This window comes from Bos mutus, chromosome X (assembly GCF_027580195.1).
Source record: "Bos mutus isolate GX-2022 chromosome X, NWIPB_WYAK_1.1, whole genome shotgun sequence".
Classification (NCBI taxonomy): Eukaryota; Metazoa; Chordata; class Mammalia; order Artiodactyla; family Bovidae; genus Bos; species Bos mutus.
In genome coordinates, this window is record NC_091646.1 from 17159002 (window position 1) to 17186688 (window position 27687).

The 27687-nt window shown below is 42.8% G+C and overlaps 1 long non-coding RNA gene across 1 annotated transcript; it reads right to left on the reverse strand.

Annotated features, from left to right (window-relative positions):
• Positions 1–12296: 12296 nt before the first annotated feature.
• Positions 12297–27465, reverse strand: LOC138986414 (uncharacterized). The gene is made up of 4 exons (XR_011463267.1): positions 27375–27465; positions 25462–25497; positions 24602–24669; positions 12297–12358 (listed from the first exon to the last, which is right to left on the reverse strand). It is a non-coding gene; the product is annotated as an uncharacterized lncRNA (long non-coding RNA).
• Between the last annotated feature and the right edge of the window lie 222 nt (positions 27466–27687).

The window sequence follows — 27687 nt, forward strand, 5'->3', positions numbered from 1 at the left end:
CAAAATTAAGATATAATGATTGCACTAAATAGCCTTGAAGGGTTCTTTGCAACTCTATAATGATATTATCATCTTCCTATAAGTGAGGTCATCACTGAGTCCCCAACCTGCCTTCATCAACAGGTGTGGCCTCTCTTGGTTGGTGTGGGAACACACAGTAGGGATTTCAGGCAGTGCTGGAGGCAGCTCAAGAAAGCTCTGATTCCAACCTGAGCAGGGCCTTACCTAAGTCAGGTACAGGCACCTGCACAGATGGCCCCTTTCCATCTGGTTCATGAAGTCCCCCAGAGCACCTTCCCCACACCTCATCCTCTTACCTACAGGCATCGTTATGCCTGTACCAACCTTTGTGTGCAACAGCCAACTTCCCTTTACAGGCTGTCTTGTGATGAAAGTCTCTCAAAATACATGTGCCCAGTGGCAAGCTCATTAGCACATAGACAGCTGCCTAATCACCATCTTTATCCCCCATCTCCAATCCTGATCTAGGCTGTCAGGCACCCTCCCCAAGCCAAGTTGCTAGGCAGCTGGCAGTCTCAGATCTGGATCAATCACAGACCAGATGTTGGCTGCTTGTTATAGGTTTACCAGATCTGCAGCCTTTGTGGCAGACTGAAGCTGGAGTGCAAACTCTAATGCAAAAACATTAAAATAATGCTCATATCTCCTGGCTATTTCATCCCCTGCATGGGAACACAACATAGTCCCCTCCTGTTTTCTAGTAGATGCTTGCAACCAAACACACTGCATCGTCTTAGGCAGGAGATAAATAGTTTCTTCTTGGACATTCATTCCTATAAAACTACACCCCATCCTCACTTTTGCCACACACAAGAAACAAAAAGTCTTATACCTGATATGTGAACTAAAGGAAACTGTCAATCACCACACCCCATTAGTGACAGAAGACATTACCAAGATATTTCCAATGGCATTTTCTGTGACCTCCACTGCATCATAACAAAACCCTGCAGTTGTTTAAATAAGGCTGGCAGGATGTACCACAAAGTCACTATGGGCATTCTTGCATACTTCCCCACCCCACTTCCAGGAAAATGAGTTCCTTCACATGATGGAAACAAAAGTCTACTTTTCTTACTGAGATAATGGCAACTCTGAATACAGCTCCATTTTGAGAAATAAGAAAGCTCCTGTGGCCATCTGAAGTGGCTAGTACCTATGGCTGGGTCCTCCTTAACCCCAGATATAGCCCACGGGCTTCCCAAGTGGTGCAAGTGGTAAAGAACCCACCTGCCAGGTTCTGGCATAAGAACTCCTTATGCCAGGAGACATAAGAGACACAGGTTCAATCCTTGTGTTGGGAAGATCCCATGGAGGAGGGCATGGCACCCACTCCAGTATTCTTGCCTGGAGAATCCGCATGGACAGAGGGGCCTGGCAGGCTACAGTCCATAGGATTGCACAGAGTTGGACACAACTGAAGTGACTTAGCATGCATGCATGCCCTAGAAAAAGTTCTCAGGACTAGGTCCCAGGGACGCAAAGGATCTTTCCTGTCCACACTTCCTCCCATGTCTTTTCAGCCCTCTAGCCCTGTCCACATAGCAGTGATTTCCAGCCAGGAGCCTTGACCCAGTCATCTAGGCAGCAGTGTGATGTGCCTCAGCAGGCTCTTGACACGGCAGGGGTGCTGACTGTCTGGCTCTAGGACCCCCTTGGATATCTGCTATACAGTCATGGGGCAGAGTGGCCTCACTGCTGAGTGCAACTCAGGCACCAGGACCCCAGCAGATAGGTGCCGCCCAGACTCCATGCCAGGGAAGGGGCATAAATCATCTTCTGTATCTGCTTCAACCTTTAGAGATCACAAGTACTTCCATGGGCATTTCAATCTAATTCTAACAATTAACCTTATCTGGGGTTAAGGTGAAATGTCACTGCCATTTAACAGATCACAAAAGAGAAACACAGAAGATGCCCCAGGTCCTATGAATCAGTGGGGAAGGCCATACAAAGTACTGTTGAGTGATACTACCATTCCTGTGATGTACTTCTACACCTATTATTCCTAACAACAATAGTAGCTTACGAATACTGTATTTACAAGTACTGACAGAAAGGATTCAGGACAGAACATTAGAAAAGCAATGCTTCTAATTTAATGTGGCAACTTCAGTTCATTATTCTCTGGCAAGTGTCTCCTTTTGAACAACATTAGCTATATAATTTGTGGGGTTCAGGGCAAAATGAAAATGTGGGATTTCCTTTTTAAAAAGGTATTAAGGATTTCTAGACCATGACAGCACAGCATTAAAGCAAGCATGGAGCCCTTCTAAGCTCAGGGCCCAATGAGGCTGCACTGGTCACAAGCTGGGCCCTCCTTCTGAGCTTTCAAGAGACACTTATGGCTCAGTACAAGTGTAAGGACAAAAGAGGAAATATGGTTTGGATTCTCTTATTTTTCTCATTTCCTGAGAACTCTGAAATTTGTTTCCTCTTATAAATATATCATCATGAGTACCATTAGAATCAGAGATTCGCACAATTTCCGGATGATAAATCTAGACTGTGTTTTCACTTCATTGATTCTTGACATAATGGACTTCCTGTGGAGTTTTTATTCATCTGCTCACCCTTTCAAATACTATGTAAAACAAAAACTAGGAAAGCAGTTCTATCTCCATCCCTCCTTCTCTTAGACCCTTCAATCAAGAAAGGATACGGTGAATATGTTAGAACTAAGCTAAGCAGGGACAGGCAGAAAGGCTGTGTCGGTTACCCGGCTTGCAAAGAAGAAACAGTGCCATTGAAGGCACAGCCACACACAAGGCTGTGCTAAGTGATTCTTACTCCAGAGATGCTAGATATTTTTAGTTTGGAGAGAGCCAGTCTGTGCCCAGCCGAAGCCCCACCCATCACGATTCTTCCCTAACTCTCCCACTTCCAAATTCAGTTCAGTTCAGTCGCTCAGTCGTGTCCAACTCTTTGCAACCCCATGGACTGCAGCACGCCAGGCCTCCCTGTCCATCACCAATTCCCGGAGTTCACTCAAACTTCTCATGTCCATTGAGTCAGTGATGCCATCCAACCATCTCATCCTCTGTCGTCCCCTTCTCCTCCACTGCTCCCACTTCCAAGCCAGGAAACAAATAAAAGAAAACTAGGAAAACCATCAAACAACTAACATGAAATGTATATTGCAATGTTTTTTAAGTGCTCTATGATAAAAGTTTGAATAAGAGCCACATTTTGGGTTTTGTGTATCCAATCACACACAGAAAAGGTGTTTTCACTAAGCTGATGTCTTGGAGTTTGGCTTTCTGTCCTCTGTGATCCTTTCTTTCTTGACAAATGACTGACCATATTTAACCAATTCTAAGATGCATATTTTCTTAACATTTTCATGTCTCTCAAATCAGAATGTGTCTTATAATCAGGGCATTTTACAATCCCTGTCAGCCAGGAGGCAGTTGAAAGGGAAATGTCACTGCCATACATACTCAAACTTGGTTGTGGCTATTTTGGTATCATGATATATGATAAAAATATATGTCCATATATGCCAAAAAAAAGCTCTTTTGGTAAGTATAAAATTAAAATTTTATGGATATGAAAGCATTACATCACAGTTTATTTGGAAGTATTTTTTTCTTAGTGTTACATAAAAACATATTACATAAAAAATCTCAAATGTGATGAAGCATGTCATATCTTCTGTAGAATGCAATATCTGCCACTGACAATTTTGAAGAGCTTGAAAAACTTCACATATATCCACTGAGAAGCCATCCAAAGTTCATTCTGGGAAAATTTCCAGGTACTAATAAAAGACTACTTTTCCAATATCTTTAGTGGAATATTGGTTTGTTTGGGGTTTTTTACTTTTTCCTAAGAAAAACAACTACAAATTTCAAGCCTAACAACTAGAAATTCCCCAATTCAGAAACCCAAATACTAGTAAAGGAACTGGTTACATCAGAATATCAACATTAGTGGACAAATCAATCTTTTCTGTGATCATGCTATTTAGGGGAAGTTAGAGAATTTTAATCTGAGCTCTACAGTAGCACTATCATATAAAACATATAATGCAAGCCACCTATATCATTTTAATTTTCATGTTACAATATTTTAAAAAAGTTTAAAAAACAGGTGAAATTAATTTTAATAATGTGTGTTGTTTCACTCAATATAGCCAAAATATTGTCATTTCTACATGTACTCAATATAAAAATATTAATGAACAATTTCACTTATGTGTGCCCTGTCTTTGAAATCTGCTGTGTTGCATTCTACACTTAGAATATATTGCAGTTGGCACTAGTGTGTGTTTAGTCACTAAGTTGTTTCTGACTCTTTGCAACCCCATGAGCTGTAGCCCACCAGGCTCCTCTGTCCATGAGGTTTCCCAGGTAAGAATACTGGAGTGGGCTGCCATTTCCTTCTCCAGGGGATCTTCCTGACCCAGAGATCGAACCCTGGTATCTTGCATCTCCTGCATTGTCAGGCGGATTCTTTACCACTGAGCCACCAGGGAAGCCCAGTTTGCACTAGTCACATTTCAAATGCTCAATACCCACATGTTGCTAGCGGCTCCAATATCAGACAATGGAGGTCTAGTCAATATACACATTTATCAGCAAAACAAAAATAATCCCTTTCAGAACCTTTGGCTCAAACATGATCAGTCATAAAAACAGTTGGCAGAAAATCAAGAGTGGCAGCTACCTCCACTGCACTCCTGTGACTGTGAACTACAAAAAATTGATTATCCTAACTGACAAAACATTGCTCTGGAGCAATCCTGCTGAAGACAGTTTAGAACAGTGGGCTTCAAACTTGGCTACTCATCCATGAATTCTTTTCAGAAAGTATGAGAGCAGGGGTAGTTTGCAGGGAATCCACACTCAGCTTCTCAACATCCATGCCTCTTCTTGCCTAAAACTGATCTGTTCAAGGACAACTTTTTCCCACTTGCTTAAAATTAAGCATTATTTTGCAGCTATTCTCAACACTAATCACTTACATCTGTCATTAACTGGAAAGAAAACACCTCCTAATAGCTGCATATACTGTCCATGCTGATTCTTTTACATATAATTGAAATGTTTTTTGTATTACAAAATGTTTACATTGGTAAAACATGTACAGAAATTGTATGTGATTTTTTTCAAATAAGGTACATCATTCAATTAAACTAACTAAAACGTGTTTTCTCAGATTGTATCTTGAAATATCTTTCCCAATGAAAGTCAATCCTCATTTCATTTTATAATTACAGATTTTCTAGTACTTATTATCAAAAAATTAAATATGGTTGTTGCCAGACCAGTTATTTTTTAGCTCTATATACTTTTCTCTTTTATAAAATATGGCTGAAAAGTTTAATCCTGTGGCCTAAAAATATTAATGTCTTTAAAATTTTTATACATTATTCTTAATTATTTCCAGAAACCCAAAATTGGGATATTTGTTTACCAAAAGAAGCTATGCATGCCATTCAATTCCTTGTTTTATAACATGTTAGCTACATATTACACTGTTTAATTTTAAATTACATATAAGAAAAAAAATTATTAAATTTTTATTATTTATTTTTATTTTATTAATAAATTTTATCATTAAAATTATTATTAAATATTAAAATTAAATTTTCTTTATTCTGAAATACATTAAAATCTCATTTTAATCTTCTATTTACTTTGCTAGTGAAATATTTAACCAGAGGTGCCCCCAAATTGATTTCTCCATGGTTTAAATAAGGCTCCTCAAAATGCATATTATTTCATATTCTCCATTGAAAAATTAAATTGGACACTTTATCTGAAGATAAAGCTGATTTGGCTGATTATTTTGATATGAACATTGCCTTTGTCAACTGAGTTATATTATAAATGTTTTCTATGAAATCAATAATCCAAATCAGTAGCCTCAAAGTTTCATATTTAGGGTAAATAATAAACTAAAGGGATTTTATCAAAATTATTGTATTAACTAAGTGACACTTATCTAAGTATTTTGATTTTCCCAATCTTTGTAAGTCCACTGAATTAAAAACAATGTCTCAAAATGAAAGAATGATATATAATAGTCATTTGCTAAACCTCGGTAATAAGGTTATTCTGGTAAGCCTCCCAGAAACACTAAAATTAATGATTCAGCAACAAACCCTTTTATAATTCGGGCTTCTTTTCTTTCAAACAATTAAAGATAGGCTCAGCCAAATTGTCTGTTAAAAATAAAAAAAATTTAATTTAAAAAGTTTGTCATTAAACTTTTTTTTATGACTGGTCACCATGTGATTTTTGACCTGTGACTTGGACACTCATTCCATTCCCTTCTCCTTATTTATGGGAATAAAATTTATACTGTACTCTGTTTCATTAGAAGTAAGAGTCATCCTCCAAGTCATGAACTAACTTGGGGAAAAACAAACAATCAAATTCACTTAGGAAAAGCATTGCCAACCAAATTCTAGTTTTCATTTTTAACTTTTCAAAATGTGTAATATTTTATACTCTTCTGATAAACTGTGTGCTACTAATAATTTAATAATAAAAGATTTAGTACTTAGAAGCTTAGCATTATGGGAAAATTTATTTCAACCTATATTTTTGCAGAGATGTATGGGTGACCAATAAAAGGTCTTTGAACATTAAAATAAATTGCATTAGGATAAATTCTGTGAGGGAAGTTGAATGGAACGGCAATTTCCAGGAAATAATAAAATCATGTAAAATTTCTAGCTGTTCGTGGTTTTTTCTTATTTGTTTGCTCTTAATTAACAATGATGAGTGTCTTGTTAACATGATATTTTTAGCTCATTGGACAGATTAAGGTGAAAGTCAAATTCACTCATTCGACTCTTTGCAACCCCATGGTCTATACAGTCCATAGAATTCTCCAGGCCAGAATACTGGAGTGGGTGGCCACTCCCTTCTCCAATTAGCAAGGTATTTTTAGCTCATTGGACAGATTAAAAATGTGATTAAATCATTAATTAAAAGTATAAATATTTATAATATGCCACAAATGATAACTGTACAAATAATTAAACTGATGATAAGAAATTTCAGATGCTAACTTCAAGATGTTTGACAGGGTAGACAGTTTCTCAAAATTATTTTAGGTAGCCTATAATTAGCAAGTTTGAAGACCACCACTATAAAACATAGTCTCATTGAATCCCAGAGGAAAACTGAGTGAAGGAAAGAATTTTAGAAACAAAGACTTCTTTTTATTTTATGACTTTTTAATTTCTGAAGAGTTCCACCTTTATTCCCAGGTATATGTTCGGAGACCCCCAGTGGATACCTGAGACCGTGGATAGTACTGAACCCTATATAGACTATGTTTTTTCCTATACATACACATCTATGATAAAGTTTAATTTATAAATTAAGCACAGTAAGAGATTAATGATAATAATGAAAAGAGTAAAATAGAACAAATACACTGTAATAAAAATTACGTGGACGTGGTCTCTCTCAAAAATATCCTATTGTACAATAAAATGCTTTTTCCATCATAACTAGGCACTTATCCTTCACTGTGGCTGTAATTTTCACAGTTTGAGATGCAACAGCAAATCTGGCACCAATTTCTTTTTCCTTTTTCACAATTTCATGGGTAGAAGATGCATTCTTACCGTAAATCTTAGCAACCTCAGCATACAACGTGGTTTTCTTTCTTTATTAACTCAAGAACTTTTAACTTACAGGAGCACTTCATGCCTTCTCTTTGGTGTATCCCAATGGCCAGCATCACTACTCTTGTACTTTGAGGTCATTAAGCAAAATAACGGTGACTTGGACACAAGGCTGTGATAGCTCGACGGTCGATCTGATACTAAGTGACTAACGAGTGGGATGTGCAGGACTAAGGGATGCTTCACATCCTGGGTGGGACCGAGCAGGACGGTGCAATATTTCATCATGCTACTCAAAATGGCGTGCAATTTAAAACTTATGAATTGTTTATTTCTAGAAATTTGTATTTAATATTTTCAGACCACAGTTGAGTGCGGGTAACTGAAACATTGGAAATCAAAACAGCGGATAAGGGTGGGGACTATGGTATAGCAGAAACCACTATAACTTGATGTATACCAGCTTATTCACCAGGGCAGTTATACAATCTTGCAAAGGTGAAATTTTAGGGAGTATTTCTAAGCAATACACAAATACTGTACTTACTCAAAATGATCACTAGGTGGCGAAAGACACCCTCTTCCCCGCTTCCGTCAGCTCTCTCAATCTTCCTATCTCCTGCAAAAAGGAAAAGGAGAGGAATAACGTAGAACGGTGACAAGGACACACAACAATAGCAAGAAATATTTGTTTTAGTTGTTTCCATTTCCCAAGGACAATAATAAGTCCTTCTCATCTCTGAAAATTTCAGAAATAGCCTTGTCTGGGAAGGTCATTTATTCTTCATTAATATCACTTACAAATATTGTTAACTAATACATCTCTCTGATATAACCATGCACTTTAACTACAAAACTCAAACCCTGTTCAGCTAAGTACTTCAGCCCTAGAAAAATCAAAAAGCAGCAGCAGCAGTGGCCTCTGGGACATTCCAAGCACGAGGTTAAGCCCTTCATTGCACTGAATCTGCAAACAGCTCTAAGAGCTAGGTGTTAATATCATCCCCAGGATACAGGTGAGAAAGCAGGAAAAGAGCCCCAGCTCATTGAGTCAGTAAGTGCCAGATATGGGATGCAAATGCAGGTTTGGTTTTGTTCAAGTTCAATAGCCACACCCTTAAATATCACACTCTGTGATACTTTGGGGTTGTGTGTGTGTAACTGTCTATGGGTCTTTCTATATTTGTCTATTCATATTTATATTTCTGTGCTTCTGTGTGATTTTTATGTCCATGATTCTGTGCAATGTGGAAGTGTGTGTCTGTGTGCACACACACAAACACGTGCAATCCAGAGCTTTCAGAGATATTTCTTGTAATTTCCACATCACTTTATATACTTTAGCCATCAGAGGGAGCTCCCTAATTTTCATTTTCTCTTGAAGAGGCTAAGAAAAAGATACACTAAAAGTCACATTCTTTTATATGTGGTTGAGTCGATTTTCATATGTTTAAGTCTGCATGTGTCTCTATGTCTATGCACGTGGAAGTCTGTGTTTCTGTCTGTAACATGATTAAGCCCATGGATACACCTATATGCTTACACTGACAGATGTACTAGTGTCTGTACATTCTTATATTTTATGTACATTTAGACTTAGTGTTGTGTGGGCATAGAAGTACATTTGTAGATCATTTGTGCATATGCACACATGAGCACGAGTCAATGTGTGTATATATTGACATGTGAGGGTGCATCTCTGTGCATCTGTGCATTTGTGTGCCTGTGGGTTTGTCTCTATTTCTACATGTATATGGTAAAGAACCTACCTGCCAGTGCAGGAGACTTAAGAGATGAGGGTTCGATTCCTGGGTTGGGAAGATCCCCTGGAGGAGGACATGGCAACCCACTCTAGTATTCTTGCCTGGAGAATCCCACGGACAGAGGAGCCTGGAGGGCAACAGTCCATAGGGTTGCAAAGAGTTGGGCACAACTGAAGTGACTTAGCACACATGCATGCATATGTGTATGTCTCTTGCTTTTATAGGGTGAAGATGTTCTGTGTCTGTGTATTTCTGGATGGGGATGCCTGCCATCTGAGTGCACATTTGCATGTGAATTTGTGTGTCCATATAGGCAAGTGCATTTAGCGTGTCAGCATCTATGTGGTTGAAGTCTTGTCTTCAGTGTGTATATCTCTGCATGAGACCGTGTGCATAAGATAGCACCCATGCCTGCATGGACATGTTTAGTCCTCATGTTTACTGTTTGCAAATATTCATCTGTGTGGGCCTCTGCGTGTCTCTGTATCTGTGTGTACATGACATAGGTGTGTGTAGGGGTAGGAGTCCATGTGCCTACATGTGTACATTCTTGCCTATAAGCCTCTTTATCTGTGTCTCAGGGCTTCTCTATTCACACATGCATGCCTTGGTGTTCATACATCTGTTCCTCCACCTCTGGTTGGATGTGTATGTCTGTGTGACCATCCTCATGTCTGTGGGTGCATGTGTGTGTGTGTGAGTCTGCATAAGTCTGTCTGCATGAGAACTAATGTCTTTGGACGACTCTCTGGGTGAATGCATCTGTGTGTCCAGGGGCAGGTGTTTATGTTACTGTGTGCATTTGAGGACTCTGTGTTTGGGAATTTTCCCTATGTGTTCTGCTATGTCTCTGCTCCTCTTGGTTTGTGTATGCCCCTGTGGTACCGATGCCCACTTCTGTTTGCATACATACATATGACAATACACACACGTGTCTGTGCAACTGTGTTTGTGAAGGCGTGCCGGGCTCTGCCAGTGTGGGTGCATACCTTTCTGTCTGTGTGAAAGACATGCATGCTTGTGTCCCTGTGTGCCTCTGTGTTTGTCCGGTATATCTGTGGGTCTCCGTGTCCATTTGTACATTCACGTGGAATGTGTTCACGTGTGTAAATCTGTATAGATGTACCTATACCAGCTTTGGTGTCGATACCTTTGTGCGTCTACATGGGTGTGAGTCCATTATTTCTCTGTCTCTGTCTATATGCCTGTGTCTCTGTGAATCCAACTGAGATTCTGTGCATGAATGTGACTTTGTTCCTCTTGTGCATCTAAGTGAGTGTGTGTGAGTGCAGACGTATTTGCCCACATATACCTCTGCGTGGGTCTCTAGGCCTGTGTGCCTATATGCCCATATCTGCAGGTATACACTTCTGCATATGAATCAATCTCCCTCTCTCTTCCCTGCCTCATTCTCTCCCCTGTATCTATATATAATGCTTATATCTCTATATATAAAAGTTTATGTCTCTATATGTATACAGCATTGTCTCTGTGTATATATGCATGTAGAGATTTCTTTATGGATTGTCTCTGTTGTGTCTGTGTCTGCATGGATATGTCTCCACTTACAGTGCATGTATGTGTGCACACCTACATGCTTGTGTGTTTCTACGTGCACACCAACATGCATGAACATTCCCATGTGCATCCCCATGGTCATTTCTATACATATGCATGTGTGCACGTTTATATGTTTTCATGGTGAGCATGAGCATGTAGGTTGCATGTACAGGCAGGAACATGTATGCACAGGTATGTTTTAATAACAACTATGCCTCTGTGTGTAGATTCATGTACTCCTGTGAGCATGAAAATGATAGTAAATACATATTTAAAACACATGTATCTACCTATGAATAAATCTCTGTACTTCAGTGTTTGCGTAAATGTCTCCGTGTCTCTGTGTATCAATAAAAACACATACAGCTGTGTCTGCATATGGACAGCTCTGTGCAGCTTATGGGTGTGTGTGTAGACAGGCCAACACCCATGTGTCTGTGTGAGCTTCCATGGGTTTGTCTACGTTTCTGCATAAACATCTGAAGTGTCTAAGAAGAGACATGTATCTCATCAGCCTCTAGAAGCATCTATATGTTGTCATATGTCTGTATGTGTATGTATCTGTGTTTTTGCAACTTTGAGGTTATGAATTAGTAAACACATCCTATGGATGCCTAGGTTGGTGTACATATGTCTCTGCATGCTTCTCTGGGCCTGTGTGAGTGTGGAGTGTATATTTCTACCTACAAGGTGCTCTGTGTCTACCTACAGAACTGTGTACATTTGTATGGATCTGTGTGGATGCATATGTGTAGACATGTGTATGCATGTGTAGACATGACATGATCCTTGTTGGGAATCTGGGTTATTTGCTCATATTTGTGCAAACACGTCTTTGGCTGTGGCTGAAAGAATGTATGATCTGTGGGATGATGACACACCTGTAGGTCTATGTCAGTGTGAATATCTGTGGCACTATGCATGTGTGTGTGTGTTCTGGTGTGTAGGTACTTATCTGTGATGAATGTTATGTATGTTGACTACTTTATTGGACAAAGACTTTTCTACTCATTTCTTCAGCTGCCTTTCTACTGTTTGGCCAGCAGAGAGGGCTCAAGATTTTCTTCCTGCTCTTGAAATAGCCACAAAAATAAGCATTAAAAGATGGCCTTCTTTGGAAAATGTGGATTATTAAAGACAGTAACTATGGTGTAATAACACAGGGTTTATAATCTGAAGGCCAAATATGGTGGCTGCTCAGATCTTCCAGTCCTGATGCCATCAGGGACCTTTTTGCCAGAGACCCTGGCATGCACCTACCTATCTTCCTCCTCCCCCTGGGCCTAAGCAGGGCCCACCTGCTGCAACCTTTTCCCCATTCTACTGCTTCTCTTTGACTAGAAATTCAGATTAAGATACCTGGTGTCACATAGTCCAACAGTCTTGGAGGCAGGAACCAGCATCATCCACAGTTGACAAATGAAGACTGAGGATCAGAAGATTAAAGCACATCATGAGCACCATATGACTAATAAGTGGCAGAGGCAGCATTCAAAGCCAGGCCTGATTGACATGAGAGCTTTCTGCCTTCTGCTCCACCCTGAACCACTTCTACTTTCGAGTGTGTCCCGTCCCCAGTGCTGGAGCCAGGACTGGGAACAGGCACAACTGCATTCCCAAGCCTGTGTCCTGAACCTTGATTCTTTCCCGAAACTATCTCATTTCATCCTTGGAACAGCTGAAAAGGAAATATTTCACCCATGTTTACAAATGCTTATACAGAGCCAAAGAAATGAAGTCACGTGTCAAAATCCTGTGTGAGCATGCAGGTCCTCAGTTTGTGTGCTGCTGCTGCTAAGTCGCTTCAGTCGTGTCCAACTCTGTGTGACCCCATAGACGGCAGCCCACCAGGCTCCCCCGTCCCTGGGATTCTCCAGGCAAGAACACTGGAGTGGGTTGCCATTTCCTTCTCCAATGCATGAAAGTGAAAAGTGAAAAGTGAAAGTGAAGTCGCTCAGTCGTGTCTGACTCTTAGCAACCCCATAGACTGCAGCCTACCAGGCTCCTCCGTCCATGGGATTTTCCAGGCAAGAGTACTGGAGTGGGGTGCCATTGCCTTCTCCACAGTTCGTGTGCTACAGAGTAACAACTTGTTGCTGAGGCTTAAACGTGATAGCATGGATGTCTCATGAAGTCAATCTGAATGTTCCAGAGGACACACACTAACTACCCTGCTTTTCTTGTGAGGCCTTCTGAGTATTATGTAGCAAGTCTGGGTGTTATGAGGGTATCTGTGAAGTCTGGGGCCAGGCTGGGCTTTGTGGGATGAATATGTGTGCTGTGGATTGTGTGTCTCTTGGTATGGCTCTTCTGTGAGGACCATGGGACAAGTCTGAGTGCCCCAGGGCTAGTTTCTGAGTTTAGGCGGCATGTCTCTGTGTAATTGGAGTGAGGCTAAATGTTGTGTGTTGAGTCTGTCTGAAGGAAGGTGAGTCTAGCTGTTGTGGGGCAAGTGTGTGTGAAGTATATGGAGTGTTAGTAAATGGTAGGGCCTATGAGTTTCTTGTGGTGTCAGTCCATGACAGGTATGATTCACATGTGCACTGTGATGTTGTTCTCTACATTAAGGGAGGAATAGCTATAGGGTGTGAGGTGAAGCTGTGGATTATGGGTTATCGCTATGAATTATGGGTCCTGTGAGGTCTGAGGTTTGGAGTGAGTGTGTTTTGCAGGAGTGATTCAGAGCATTGTGATTTTTATGACTATGATTTTTTGGATTTGTGTGTGTGTTTAGTCACTCAGTCATATCTGACTCTGTGCGACCCTATGGACTGTAGCTCACCAGGCTCCTCTGTCTATGGGATTTCCCAGGCAAGAATACTGGAGTGGCTTGCCATGCCTTCCTCCAGGGCATCTTCCCAACCAAGAGATTGAACCCGTGTCTCTTGCATCTCCTGCATTGGCAGGCAGATTCTTTACCACTAAGCCACCAGGGAAGCCTTTTTTGGATGTACCATCAGGTACATCTATGGACTGAGGAACATGTCCTCCCAATGTAGGGCATATCTAGCTGTTGTGGTATATACACTGCAGTCTGTGTGTTGTGGGATATATGCTTGAGTCACAGGGTGAGACAACATGTCATGGGTTGATTCTGCAGATTCTATAGTAAGTTGTTATGTCATAGGGATAACCTTTGCACTGTAGGATATGTCTATGCCTCACGGGCAATCTATGTGGCTTCATAAAGAGGGACAGTCCCATAAGTAAAGTTGTGTCTTTACATAGTATGCCATTTCTGGAAGACATGGTCTGTGCTGCACACTGTATGATTAGACTGTTTCTGGATGGGGTGTTGGGTATATTCTGGTGTTTTAAAAAGAGTGCATATTATTAGGGGTGAGTCTGGGTGTGCAGGAGCTTGTGTATTTGTGTTAAGATTACCCTGTGTGCTGTAGGCATATCTGCTTTATGAAGTAATTCTGTGTTGTAGCATATGCCAGTGTATGACTGAACATGTCTTGAGTTTGGAATCTTTATGCTGGGTAAAGATTTGTTCTGTGAAGGATGTTTGTGTGGTAGGTCAGTCTATGCATTATAGGGCGTGTCTCTCAGAGGTGTAGGACACGACTGTGTGCTGTGAGGCTTGTCTGTAGTATTGTGGCTCATGTATTGAATTGTGAGATTTTGTGCAGGCAGGTAAGTCTGAATATTGTGGCGCATGTCAGTGTGTTATGGGGAGAACTTGATCTGGAGTGCGCTTCTAAGTTGTGATTTTGTTCTAGGTGTTTCCAAGTGAATTTGCTTTGGGGAGGAAGTCTGAGCCTGATGTGGCCATTCTGGAACTGTTGGGCATGTCCCTGCATTTGCAAGGTGTTTTCTACATTGTAGGATGCACTTTTTCACTGGAGGTTTTGCTAAGGTGTAGGGATGACAAAGTACACTAGAGATTGTGTCTAGGTTGTAGGTCAAGGGTATCTTGTGGGGCAAGGCTGTGTTGGAAAGTACATCTGGTGAGGAGAACAACTCTGTAATGGGGATCATGTCTTCCTCCTGTAGGGAAGGTCTGTGTGTCCTAGGGCAATTCTGGGGGTTGGGGACACATGTTTTCTTTGAGGGGTAAGTATTTGCCTTACGGAGCAATTGTGTGTGTACATACTGGGGTGAATCTGTGCATGAGAATGCAGTTTTGTGTTTGTGGGAGAAACCTCTGTGTCACAGGGTACACTTGCTCATCGTAGGTTAGCTGCAGCTAGGGATTATGGAGCTAGTTTGTGTGCTGGAAGACACATCTGGGTGTTGTGTGGCAAGACTGAATTGGTGGCTGGATATTTTTTAAATCTATTTTTACCATTGGGTAAAATTGGGTGAGTTGATGTTGTAAAGTGAGGCTGTGCAGTATCGGGAGAGTTTAGCTTTGTGGAAGTTATCTGTGGGTTATAGGGCATGTCTTGGTGTGGTGGGGTAAGCCTGGACATGGTGGGGCAAGTCTGTCCATTATAAGGTCATTGTGGATATTGTGAGACATTTTGCAAGTACTGTGGTGCAAGACTGATTCTGAGGCAAAGCTAAGTGTTATAGAGACGTTGGATGCCTCAGGGAGCAAATCTTGGCTTTTTTGGAGAATTTTTGCATTGTGAGAGAAACCTGTATATGGTGATACTATTCTATGGGCTGCAATGGGAGTCACGTCGTGGATCATGTGTGATATCATCAGTTGGTCTAGGTCATTGAGAGCTGAGTTTGGAGTTCTGGGAGAGTTTAGGCACTGTAGGGCTCATATACATATGGCAGAGTGGTTTTTGGAGTTGTGGTGCACATTCTGTGTGTTTGGGGGCATCTGGTGGTTGTGGTGCATAATGGGCTCATTGTTTGCTTTGTAGATGAGTTTCTGCCCTATGGACTTATTCCATGTGTAGGGGGAAAGCCTGTGCATTGTAAGATGAATTTGGAAGTTGTGTAAAATTATGTATGTACTATCAGGCAGGTAGGTTTTCTGTCACACGTTTTAGAGCTCCTGGACAAGACTTTGCTGGTGGGGGAGGGAGCAAGTCTTTGCATTTGAGGATGTGACCAGATATGGTGGAGGAGTCCAGTTGTTATGAAGTGCATGTTTTGAGAAGTATTTGTACCTTGTTATGCAGTTCTGTGTGTTTCTGAGGGGGTCTTCATCTTTGGGGACATATGTATGGATTGTGGCGTGTATACAGGATGTATAGAACAGCTATGGGGGAAGCTGCCCACTTTGTGTAATTTGGGCTGCTGTGATGTAAGTCTGGCCAATGTAGCGAGAGCTCGGTGGTGTGACTGGATTATGCCCATTGTTTTGGCAGTGTCTTAAGTTGCGACTGTTGGCTTGTACATTCTATTGTGTGTACGGGCACTGTGGGACACACATGAGTGTGTGTGCCATGCTGGGCTTGATGCAGGGTGGGTTTGTGTATTTGGGGCTAATGGTGAGTGTTTGGTACAAGTTTGGGAGTAATGTGGTTAAGTGTGTGGTGGCACGAGTTTGTTCTCTGGGGTAGATCTGTGAGTTGTTGGTTGCGATTGTGCAGTATGATGTAATTCTGTGCATTGTGGGGTGACTCAGAGAACTGTGAGCCGAGTTGGAGTGCTGTTGCTCTTTTCTATCCATTGAAACTCAACTATGGGCTTAATGAGGGTGTTTCTATGGGGGCATGCTATTATATTTTAATGTGGTTTGGCAATTATTTTTAGAGTCTGTGTGTTGCACTGTGAGTTTGAGACTCCAAGGGGCAAATTTGCATGTTTTGTGACAAGTCTGAGTTGGGACAAGTTTGTGGAGTTGGTGTGGTGTGGGACAAAAGTGTGTGTCAAGCTCATCCGTACCCTGACTAGCAAGCTGATGTGCTGTAATGTAAGTCTGTGAGTTCTGAGAGGAATCTCTATCTTGCATGTGTGAGTATATTGTAGGTGTTTCTGCACGTTATAGTGCATGTGTGTATACTGCTTGAGCAAATCTTCGCATTATGAGCTAAGTGTGTTAACTGTGAGAGGGTTCTACAGATTGTATTCAATAGAATGGGTGGTATCCTAAGATGCTATTCCATGCCTTGTTGGGAGAGGAGGTTGTCTTGTCATTGACTGCAAGTGTTAGGGAGCACTCATTTTGCTGAGGGACATGTGTGTACAAATGCATGTATGTGTATTTGGTGTCAACTGTGAGTGTTGTGTGACACATCTGTGTGTCTTGAGTCGACCCTCTACAATACCCGGGGAATCTGCCCAATTTGGGCTGGTTGTGTGCTCCTTTGTGTGGGTCTCTGAGTGGTGAGCACAGTTTTGGCACTGTCTTTGGAGAACATGTAGGAGAAACGTGCGCTGGGGCACATTTCTGCATTGTAAGAAGAGTCTTGTGGCATGAGTTGTGTCTCCTCATTGTGACTTGACACTGCACCGTGCGGCATATCAGGGCTTTGTGACACGATTCTGTGCTTTCTGAGAAGAGTCTGGGTTTCGTATTTGTATCTGCCTGTTGGGTTTTGGCAATTCTGCACACTGTGTGCTGAGCTCAGAGTGGTGAGGTGAGTCCTTGTAATGGGTTGTGGATAAGCGTTGCAGGGTGTGCCTTTGTGCTGCGCATGACAGGTCTTGGTACTCTGTTGCTGCTCTTGTTTTCCCTGTAAGCCAGGTGTCTGCCCAGCAAGGTGCAGGGTGTGTGTGTATGTGTTGGGCACCACGTCTTGGTTCTCGGCCACATTTGTGCTCTGTTGTACAGCTATGTGTTTTGAAGGCAAGTCTGTGTGCTGTGCATTTCTGTCTGCATTAAGGATACGGGGTTTAATGGTACTGTGAAGTGAATCTGGGCATTGTGGGGTTGTCCTGGATGTTGCAGCCCATGTCTGTGTGCTCTAGGATGTGCCTTTGTGTACAGGGATGAGCGTGTGCTCCATGGGGTAAGTCTGTGCACTGCAGGGAACCAAGTATGTTAGCAGGCATGTTTGCATTGTATACAAGGTGTTCTCCTATCTGTCCAGACTGGTGTGTGATGTGTGCCTTGCACAGTTTGTTTGGGCAAGCCTGGGAGGTAAGGGAGCATACCTGCACATTATAGGGCCTCCTTTGTGCTAGGGAAACTCTTGGCAGTGAGCCTGGGTGTTGTGGGTCTAGTGTTTTCATTGTGGAGTGTCTGTGGAGCAAACCAGGTTTGTAGAGTGAGGGTGTGCATGGTGATCCCAGCCCATGCACGGTATGCCTTTTGTTATGAGGCAGGTCTATGCACTGAGGGGTTTACCTGTGCTTTGTTGGGGTCGTTTTTAGGCCACACTGTGGACATGTGGGATGTCACTTCCCTGACTAGGAACTGAACTCGTGCCCTTGCAGTAGAAGTGCAGAGTCTTAACCACTGGATCACCAGGGATGTCCCTTTGTTGGGCTTTATACTTGGCATGATGGTGCTATGAGATGAAGGTGTGTAGGACATGGCAGGCAGGTGTTTGTGGAGCACGTCTTACACTGTTATCACTCTGTGCATTATGGAGTGGGTTGTGTGGGTTGGGGTTGTGTCTGTACTTCAAGATGAATATCTGTATGTTGTGAGGCATGGCTGTGCAGCATGGGGTGGTCTGTCAGCAGTAAGTTCCCTCCAGATGTTCTGATGTGAGTGTGAGTTAGGCAGGCAGACATTTGCATTACCAGTCACAGGTCGTATTTGAGGGCTCTGGGCCTTGTGTATCTGTTGGAGGACTAGGTGGACACAACTAAAGGTGTTTGGGGCCCTTGCACTGTGATGTAATTCTGTTCCCTTGGGGGGGGGCGCTGTGGGTTGTGTGGACGTCCATACCCTGTGGAAGACTCCCAGGATTTCAGAGACTAGACTGCGCAGTGGGACAAGATGGTGTGTCATGATGCCATTCTCTACTTTGTGGGAGGAGTCTGCAGTGAAATCAAGTCTGTATGCTATAAGGCATGTCGATATGGATCAGCTCTCCATTAGAGAAGTCTATGTGTTATGGATTGTTTCTAGGGATTTTAAAGTGAGTTTTCTGTGTTGTGGGGCCAATGTGTTCTGTGGTATGTGAATTGTAGACCCCGTGTGTGTGTGTGTGTGTGTGTGTGTGTATGACAAGGTGCATTTAGTTCAATGGGATGAATGTTTGCATGGATGAGTTTGTGTATCATGGGTGTGTTTGTGCACTGCCAGGTGTTGTGTGATGCGTCTACGTGTTCTGCACAGTAGGTGCTTCCTAGTGTTGTGGGCTAACTGCAGTCGATAGGGAAATTGTAAGGAAAGGGTGGTGGGAGTGAGCTGTGATGTGATTCTGGGCTGCATGTTGTGTGTTAATTTGAATTATTTTAGGTCGAGTTGTACCATTATGGTCCAGTTGCACGTGTAGAAGCAACAATAACAACAACAACCAGATCTGCTAACATCTGTAACACTAATTCTGTGCCAGGCACTCTTCTAAACACGTTATAAGCAGTCACGCATTTATTCTTCTTGACAGCCCTAATAAGTAGGTACCATTATTACTCCCAATTTATACCTGAGAAAAATAAGGCACAGAGACATTAAGACTCCTTTCCAAAGGCACATGATTAGTTAACAATACACATGTTCTTGGAAGCCAGGCAGCCTGAATCCTAAAAGTAAGTTTTAACCACAATCTACACCGCTTCTTTGTTTGGGGATGTGCATATTTCCGGACCTTGTGGGGTTTGTGTCGGTGTGGTGGTATAATATAGGGTGCAGAGCCCCTACAGAGAGCAGAAATTCATCCAAGTGTGTGAGGCTTCTCCCTGAGTTTCGGGATGGGTCTTGTGCAGAGGGGGCATTGTTTATATCAAGTTTGGAAGCAAAGATGCTAATGTTTTGCCCTGTGTGGCAAGGCTTTCCACTGTGCACTGACTGTGGCCACTGTGCTGAGCTCTTGCTTTAAAGGACAGGTATGTGGTGATGCAATTTTGTGAGCTGTCAGATGAATCCCGTGTGTTTGCTGGAGTGTCGATTTGGAAAGGTGTGTTTACATGTTGTACATCTAGTCCCTGGACGATGGGTATTGCTGTCCTAGACTGAGTCATGTAGGGGAAGTCTATAATTGTGATGCAGTTCTGTGAGTGATGAGGGGACCGCGTGTGCTGTGGGAAACGTGTTTATGTTGCAGGGGTCTGCAGGTTTTCTGAGGTCATTGAGGAGGGAATGTGTGTACCTGTTCAGTCATGCCCAACTCTTTGTGACCCTATGGATTGTAGCCTGCCAGGCTCCTCTGTCCATGGAATTTTCCAGGCCAGAATACTGGATTGGGTTGCCATTTCCTACTCCAGGGGATCTTCCCAACCCAGGAATCGAACCCCAGTCTCTTGTGTCTCTTGCATTGGTATGCAGATTCTTTACCACTGCGTCACCTGGGAAGCTAATTGAGGAGGGGGGGTCTGTGCATTTTAGGATGCCTCTGCATAGGGTGTGTGTGTGTATTGCTGTACAATATTTCTGCGCATCTGGGGCCTAGCTGTGCTCATGTTACGGGAAGCATCTTTGTGTTGTTGGGGCATGCTGGTGCCTTGGAGGCAGGTGTGCATTTGGGCTGAGGACACTGTGTTGGAGAGTGAGGGTGTGTGTTACACAATGCTGAGCACTTACACAGTAAGCACCCTAGGGGTCTGGGAGGTGGGACACGTATTATGGAGTGTTCTCTGTGCTCGTGAGGCAAGCTGGGTGATGCTGTATGCTGTGGGATGAGTCACAAGGCACAAGACTTATTCACTGAGGAGCATGACCTTAGGAGCATAGTTCTGTGCTATATCCACACATGATGGGACAAAATCTGTGCATGGTAGGGTGTGTTCATGTGACAGAGGGCACATCGCTGAGCTGGAGGATGCATGTGTGTGTGCATGTGTTGTGTTGTGGGTCTGGATACTGTGGGGGTGAGTGTGTATATTAAGCAGCAAGCCCATGCATCACAGAGCACACTTCTGAACTGTGATGAAGCTCTGTGTGTGGCGAGCAGGATCTGGTTTAGGATCCTGTCCGTGCTCTGTAGGGTGTGTGGCTGTTGTGGCAAAGCGCCTGTGTGCCGTAATGTTCCCAGATGTTCTGGGGTTGACCCTTTTCACATTAGCAATGGTACTATCAATTACATTGTTAATTACATTAACAACTGAAACAGTTCCTGTGTGCCAGGCACTGTATTAAGCACTTAGCGTATCCTAATCCATTCAATACTCACAACAACCCTTTTTAATAGATACGGCTGTTATCTTTGTTTTACAAATGAGCAAACCAAAGAATAGAAAAATATACTTACCCAATGTGCACAATTAGAAAGGGGTGGAACCTGGATTCGAACCCAAGTAGTCTGGGTCCAGAGGCCTTGTTCTTAGCCATTACACAAGTGGTGTGTGTTGAGGGCCAGGGCTGCAGCTCAATGGGATGGTAAAGCACATCTGTAAACTATGATGGAAATCTTGGCATTGCACAGGTAATAGTGTGTGTTGTGTGTCTACATATCGGGGAAGGCTCATGTACTTTATATAGGTGTTCTACCTTAGGGTAAATGTGTGTTGTGTTGCAATTCTGTGCATTGAGGGAGAAATCTATGTATTCACAGGCATTTCTGTGAATTCTAAGTTTTGTGGGTGTGATTATGTCGTGGGGCAAATCTATGACTTGAAAGGCTTGACTGAGTATTTGGGGTGAGGCTCAGGGTTCTATGGTATTTGTGTGTGTTGTGGAGCAAGTCTGTGTGTTGATGGGAGAATCTGTGCATCTAGATGAAGTTCTGGGCCTCCTTGGGCCGACTTCAGTGTGAAAGCCATCTGTGTGTGATGGGTGAATCCACAGGTTGTAGAGCAAAGGGTGGTGAGTGTTTGGGTGTGTATGTGTGCACTGCGTAATCACCCTAAGGAGTGTGGTTTGGGTGAAGTGAATCTGCATGACAAGTGTGTCCTGTGACATGACTCTGCATCATCGAGTGCAGGGTTGTGCTTTGTCATAGGTTGTATCGAGGTTGTGAGGTGACTGTGAGCTGAGGGGAGAATCTGAACATTTCACGGAAAAGTTAGGTGCTGCCATGGCATGAGCATGTCTGTTGTGGAACAAGCCTGTGCACTGTAGGGCCAGTTTGCACACTGGGAAATAGTGCTATGAGTTGTGAGGTGTGTCTATGTATCACAGAGTATGTCTGAAGAATTTGACAGGGGCTTTCTTGATCCAAGGCCACAGTGTGCCTTATGGAGAAGTGTATATTTGGAGGAGCTCTGGATTCTGTAGGGCACATGAGGGTGCCATAGGGTGAGTGTTGGCATTGTGTGGTGACTGTGTTTGTTGTGGAGTCAACTGGTGCATTGGAGGGAAAGATGGTGCGTTGTGCCATAGTCCGAGGGGGTAGGGGATACATGTTAAGATGGTCTTTGCATCTCTCTGTGATGGGATGAGCTTGTCCAAGTGCAGTGGGGCGAGTCTGTGCTCTGGATTTAATCTTGGTGCTGTGGGCTGAGTCTTGGAGCTGTGGGGAGGGTCTAGGTGGTGAGGGCACATCCTTGTGCTGTGGACACGACTGTGTTCCACCGAGAGGCTGTGTGTCCTGGGGCCAGTCCGCTGAGTCAGAGAGGGTCTGTGTGCCTGGAGGGAGGGCCTGGGTCCTGGGGAGACAGCTGGGTTTGTGGGGTGAGCCTAGATACTGGAGACAGTATACTGTGTGCTGTGGGGAGCATCTTTCAGCCAAAAGGAGAATCTGTGTGTGTCCGGGAGACTCCGTGTGCTGTCAGCTGGCGGGGGTGGGGGGTGGTGGGCTGTGTTTCATGGGGTGAGTCTGTGTGACTTGAGTCATGTCTGTGTCCTGCGGGCCACGTCCGTGTCCGTAGGGGCGGGCTTGGGTCCTGTGCTGCTTGTCTGCGTGCTGTGAAGTTCGCCTGTCAGCGGAGAGTCTCTGTGTCTCTCTGTGCGGGTTTTCAAGCTGTGTGGTGAACTGTGTTCTGGGATGGGGGAGGCTGTGTGCCTGGGGAGGGAGGCGAGGTCCTGTGCCCGGAGGAGGGCCTGCGTGCTCTGCAGGTCATCTCTGTGCCCTGGGAAAAGTCCTCTCCCTTGGTGGGAGTCCGTGTGCTGGGTCAGGGAGATGCAAGTGGAGTCTGCGCCCTACAGAGGACCTCAGCTATGGGTTTAGTGGGTGGGGCATCGGAGAAATCTAGGTGCTGTGGGGACAGCCTTTGTTCCATGGGGAGCCTATGTGCTACAGACTGAGTCCCTGCTGTGTGGTGAGAGTGTTGTGTTGTGGGGCGTATTGGGGGTAGGAGGGCGTGTCTGTGACCTCTGGAGTGAGTCTTTGGGCCTTGAGAAGATGCTTGGTTTTGGAAGAATCTGTGTTCTGTGGGCTGTGTCTGTGGGCTCTACGTGTGCCAGGGAAACGCTCTGTGTGACATGGGGACAGTCGCAGGGGCTGTGATGGTCTCTGTGTCTGGGGTAGAGTCTCTCTGTGTCACGGGGGGCACAGATCTGCATGCTTTAGTGAGACTTTTGGCTGCGGGGAGGATATGTATGCCTCTGGGTGAGGCTGGGTGATGTAGTGAAATGTGTGCTGTGGGGCACGTTTGTGGCCCTGGTGCTTCTCCACATGCAAAGCAAAGAGTCTTTGTGCTGTAGGGGTAACTGCAGTGCTTGTGCTGTTTGGCCAGGGGACATTAGAGGGTGAGTTTGTACATTGTAGCACCAGTCTGTTTCAGGGCAAGTCTCCTTTAATATCTACAAAGAATAATAGCCAACACTTATACACTGATTATCATTACCGGACACTGTTCTAAAAGTGCTATTATTACCCCCATTTTCCATCTGAGGAAATTGAGGCACAGAGACATTAAGTAAAATTGTACCTGTGATCATGCAACTAGCCACCTGTGGAGGTTTGAAACAAGGCAGTCTGTTACCTTTGCCCACACCATTATGAATGCCCTGGGGGCCCTGAGGCGTAATATCCCCTTGTGGGTGAGTGGCCTCAAAGATTGGGAAGACTTCATGATCTCTGGTGGACATACTGAAAGCAGGTAATATAGGAGGAAGAAAAAGGGGGTGGCTCAAAGCCTTCCGAGGATTAAAAAAAAAATTAAATGCTCTGTATACCATAATGGTGGCATTTCAGCCCAGAAGAACTGACATCAGGACAGCAAAATAACACCTTCAGCGTCTGGAGCCCCCATGACCCCTCCCTCGCCTCCACAGCCGCATTCTGCCACTGCGGAAGAAAGAATGCGCATGCCCTGGTGAGCTGCCGTTGCCATGGAAACCAACCTCCAGTCACAAACAAATCATAGCCTAATACAGCAAATCTAGAAATGATTGGGGCTGCGGCTGTGAGCCAAAGGAGCCCCTTGCAGTAAGGGCAGGCAAGGCATCCTCCCACCCACACCCCCCTTTTTTCTTCCCGAATCAGTAAAGGCTAGAAGCAAGTCAGAAGTCAATAGCGAAAAGAAGACTGTGTTGGGAGTGGGGGTGGCAAGGGTCAACAGTGGGTGGCGGGTGATTTTAATAGTCAAATATTTCTTTCAGAAACATTTAGCCCACCACCCACTAAAAGACTCCGTGGTTTATGCTTGAGCCTTTCACCTGCAGTAAAAAGAGGCGAATCACAGGGGTATGTCCCTCTCTACAAGAGATGGTGGCAGTGGTGGCATGGATTGGGACTCATCCTGCCTCCTTTAAATCCCTAGATCAGACTACCGCCAGCAACAGGCTGCAAACATTATTTATTTTTGTTCCTTATACATTTCTTACATTTTCCACTTCTACCATTCTAGAAAATTCCAGGAACTGAGTCCAGTCAGCTTTAATTCTCCGAGTACCTGAGGAGTAGAAAAAGAGGTTGAAGGAGGAACTTTAGGAATAACACTAACCCCAGGAGTATTGTTTGACTACACAATTAGGCTGTCAGCTGTGTCTAGGAGGAATAGCACATCTGGAACAGTGGTTTAATATATCAGGATTCCTCGATTTTCACTTGTAAAACGCATCTCAGAAAGATAATTTTTTGACTATTTAAAATGTTTAAATCCTGTTTGAAAACCACTGCCCTAAACTGTGTGTGCCCTGAATTTGTGAAAGGCATCAGAAAGAACGTGATGTTATAGTATAGAAAGCTGTCAGAAGCTGCAAGAAGGTACCAGTGCTATTGTTGGATGTAACCTTCTTGAGTAGAGAGAAAATGGCCGACCTGTGGAAAGCTACACCCTATCTAGTGGGAGGACAGTTCTTGCCATTTCAAATCAGTGGAAGAAGGTTGGATTATTCAATAAATGATGCTGAAACAATTGGTGACCTATTTGGAAAAAACACAAAATTAGATCTACTTCATATCATATGCCAAGAGTTAATTGCAAAGAATGAAACAAGTAAATGACTAGGAAAAATGCAGGTGAATACACTCATAAAAGAAAGAAATCACAAAATCAAAACTTGATAGTTATGATGTCTAAAAATGTAAAGCTGCAACACGTTTAAGAAAACTCACCATAAATGATAAAACATAAATAGGCAAATAAACTGAAAAATAATGCTTTTACCACATATGATAAATAAATGAGGCGATATTGTATGGGGTTGGCGGGGTAGGGGAAAAACCTTAAACTGGTTCATACCATTTGATCCAGGAATTTCACAGCCATGAATTTATCCTAGGAGAAAAAAACAAACAAAAAAGCTCACTGAGGTTTATATGGAAAGATATTCCTTAAATTATAACAGCAAAAATTGCACATAATTGGACATTTAGTGGAACACTTATATGATCGAAAATTAAGCATCCACAAAACATCGCATTCTTGTGGGATATGTTAAAATATGGAGAATTTCTCTCAATATATTGCTTAGTGATTAAAGCAGATTGAAAAGGATATGTGCGTAGGATCTTCATTTTATATATAAATACATATTTTATGCATAGATTTGCATGTTTCAGAGAAGAGGGACTGGACTATATTAACAGCAATTAGCTCTTGGTTATAGGATTATAAGTAATTTGTATAGGCATCTTTAGGTTTTCCCCAATTTTCTACAACAAATATGTGAATTTTTATAATAAAGGGGAAAGATGGCAAGATATTTTAATAAGATATTGGTTTTAATAATGGCTATAAAAGGGATGAGAGTATGGAAAAGAAAGTCTGGGATTAGAGACATTAGAAAGCAAAGAGTATATCTGTCCATGTTTATCAACAATGGAGCAAACCAGATAAACTCAAGATGTGTTATGTAAAGATTATAGTCATATTTGTACGTTAGTAGGTACAGAATTTCTTATACAAGATGGACTCCTGGAAAATTTTCTTCACTACAGCAGAGGATGGTCACGTGTCCCTGGATGTGTCAGTCATCCTCTTTGCCGCAGTGCTCTGTTCGAAGCCCCCCTCCCTCCTATGGCTTCATCACACTCTCCCCACCACCTCCTGCAAAACATGCCACCAGCAGACATTTTCAGCTTGGAAAAAATGGCCCCTCTTACCAACTTTCTTTAAAGCTATTTCATTCTTATCTTTTCCTCCTTGACTGCTATTTTGGCATCTAACTCAAAAAATCTACTTATCTATCTTTGTCCTCCTTTGCTTCCTATTGACAAAGCAATCTGAATTTCAGAGAAATAAAAGACCCAGCACTTCAGCTTTTTTTTTTTCTTTTTTTCTTGCAGAAACGTATGTACTAAAGCAATTTCCAGGTACAAGGAGACACTAAAGGGTAAACATTTTCAGGCACGATTCAGAAACAAATATAAAAGCTTTGTTGATAGGAATCTGCTATTTTTTTCACATCCCTTTCCCAAGAAAGAAGCACTTATCATATTGTCTTTACTGTAAAAATCGATGTCCACAAATACAAATGAATTATTTTCCAAATAAAGGCACAGTCACAATAGTCATTATTTCTCTTTCATGATGTTTCATCCTAAAACCAAATTTAAATCTTTCTCATTCAACACACGTTCATCTCTCATGTGAAGCAATTAATCTGAACATTACAGGGTACCCTCCTTCTCATTTTCTCTCCTGTACAGACATCTAGTCACATGATTTTCTTAATTAAAAAAAATGAGCCATGGTATTTTTTTCCCCATTGCAAAATAACATTTTTCTCATGCTCTCTCCATACCGTGAAAGGAAATCAGATCTTAGAACATTGTGAATCGTCATCCATTTCATCACATCTAATGCAAACATCCTAAAGCTGCCATAGCATTCCCAACGCAATTTCTCATTTCAATAACATCTTCATCGAGTCCTCTTTGAGGTACTATCTTAACCAGAATCACAAGAGGGAAGTTTCTATACTTCCTTCTAAAAATTCATTCACTTTTTCAGAAACGAGCTTTAAACTAGAAAAGTGACCGTGGAATGTTTAGAATTGAATTAAGCCATTTTCTCAATGCCATGGATTAAAATCAGAAATTCCTCCACAGTTATGTATTATTTTGATCCATCAAAACATGTCGCTTGCTATTAAAAAAAAAAAAAAAAACGTTTCAGATATCTATGTTACAAAAGATTTCTCCGCTACTTACCAGCTGCCTTCGCTCTGCCTCTCCACCAGCTCGGAGGTTGTCGCACTGAAGGGGTGGGGGGAAGAGCTGCAGCGGCTGCTGGAAAATGAGCTGTGCTGTGAAGAAGGGATTAGCTGGAGCGAAAGGAAAAAAATGCCTTGGCATTATCCTCAAAATTCCTCTCCAAACATAAAATCATATTAAACATTACATGCTAAAAAGCGCATGCTCAACAAAGGGCGGAATTTAACAGTGAAGCTGCTGATCTAAAATATACCTAAATTGCCTTGCTTTCCAGTGAAACCCCTACCAAGCCATGGTCTTTGGCTCTCCC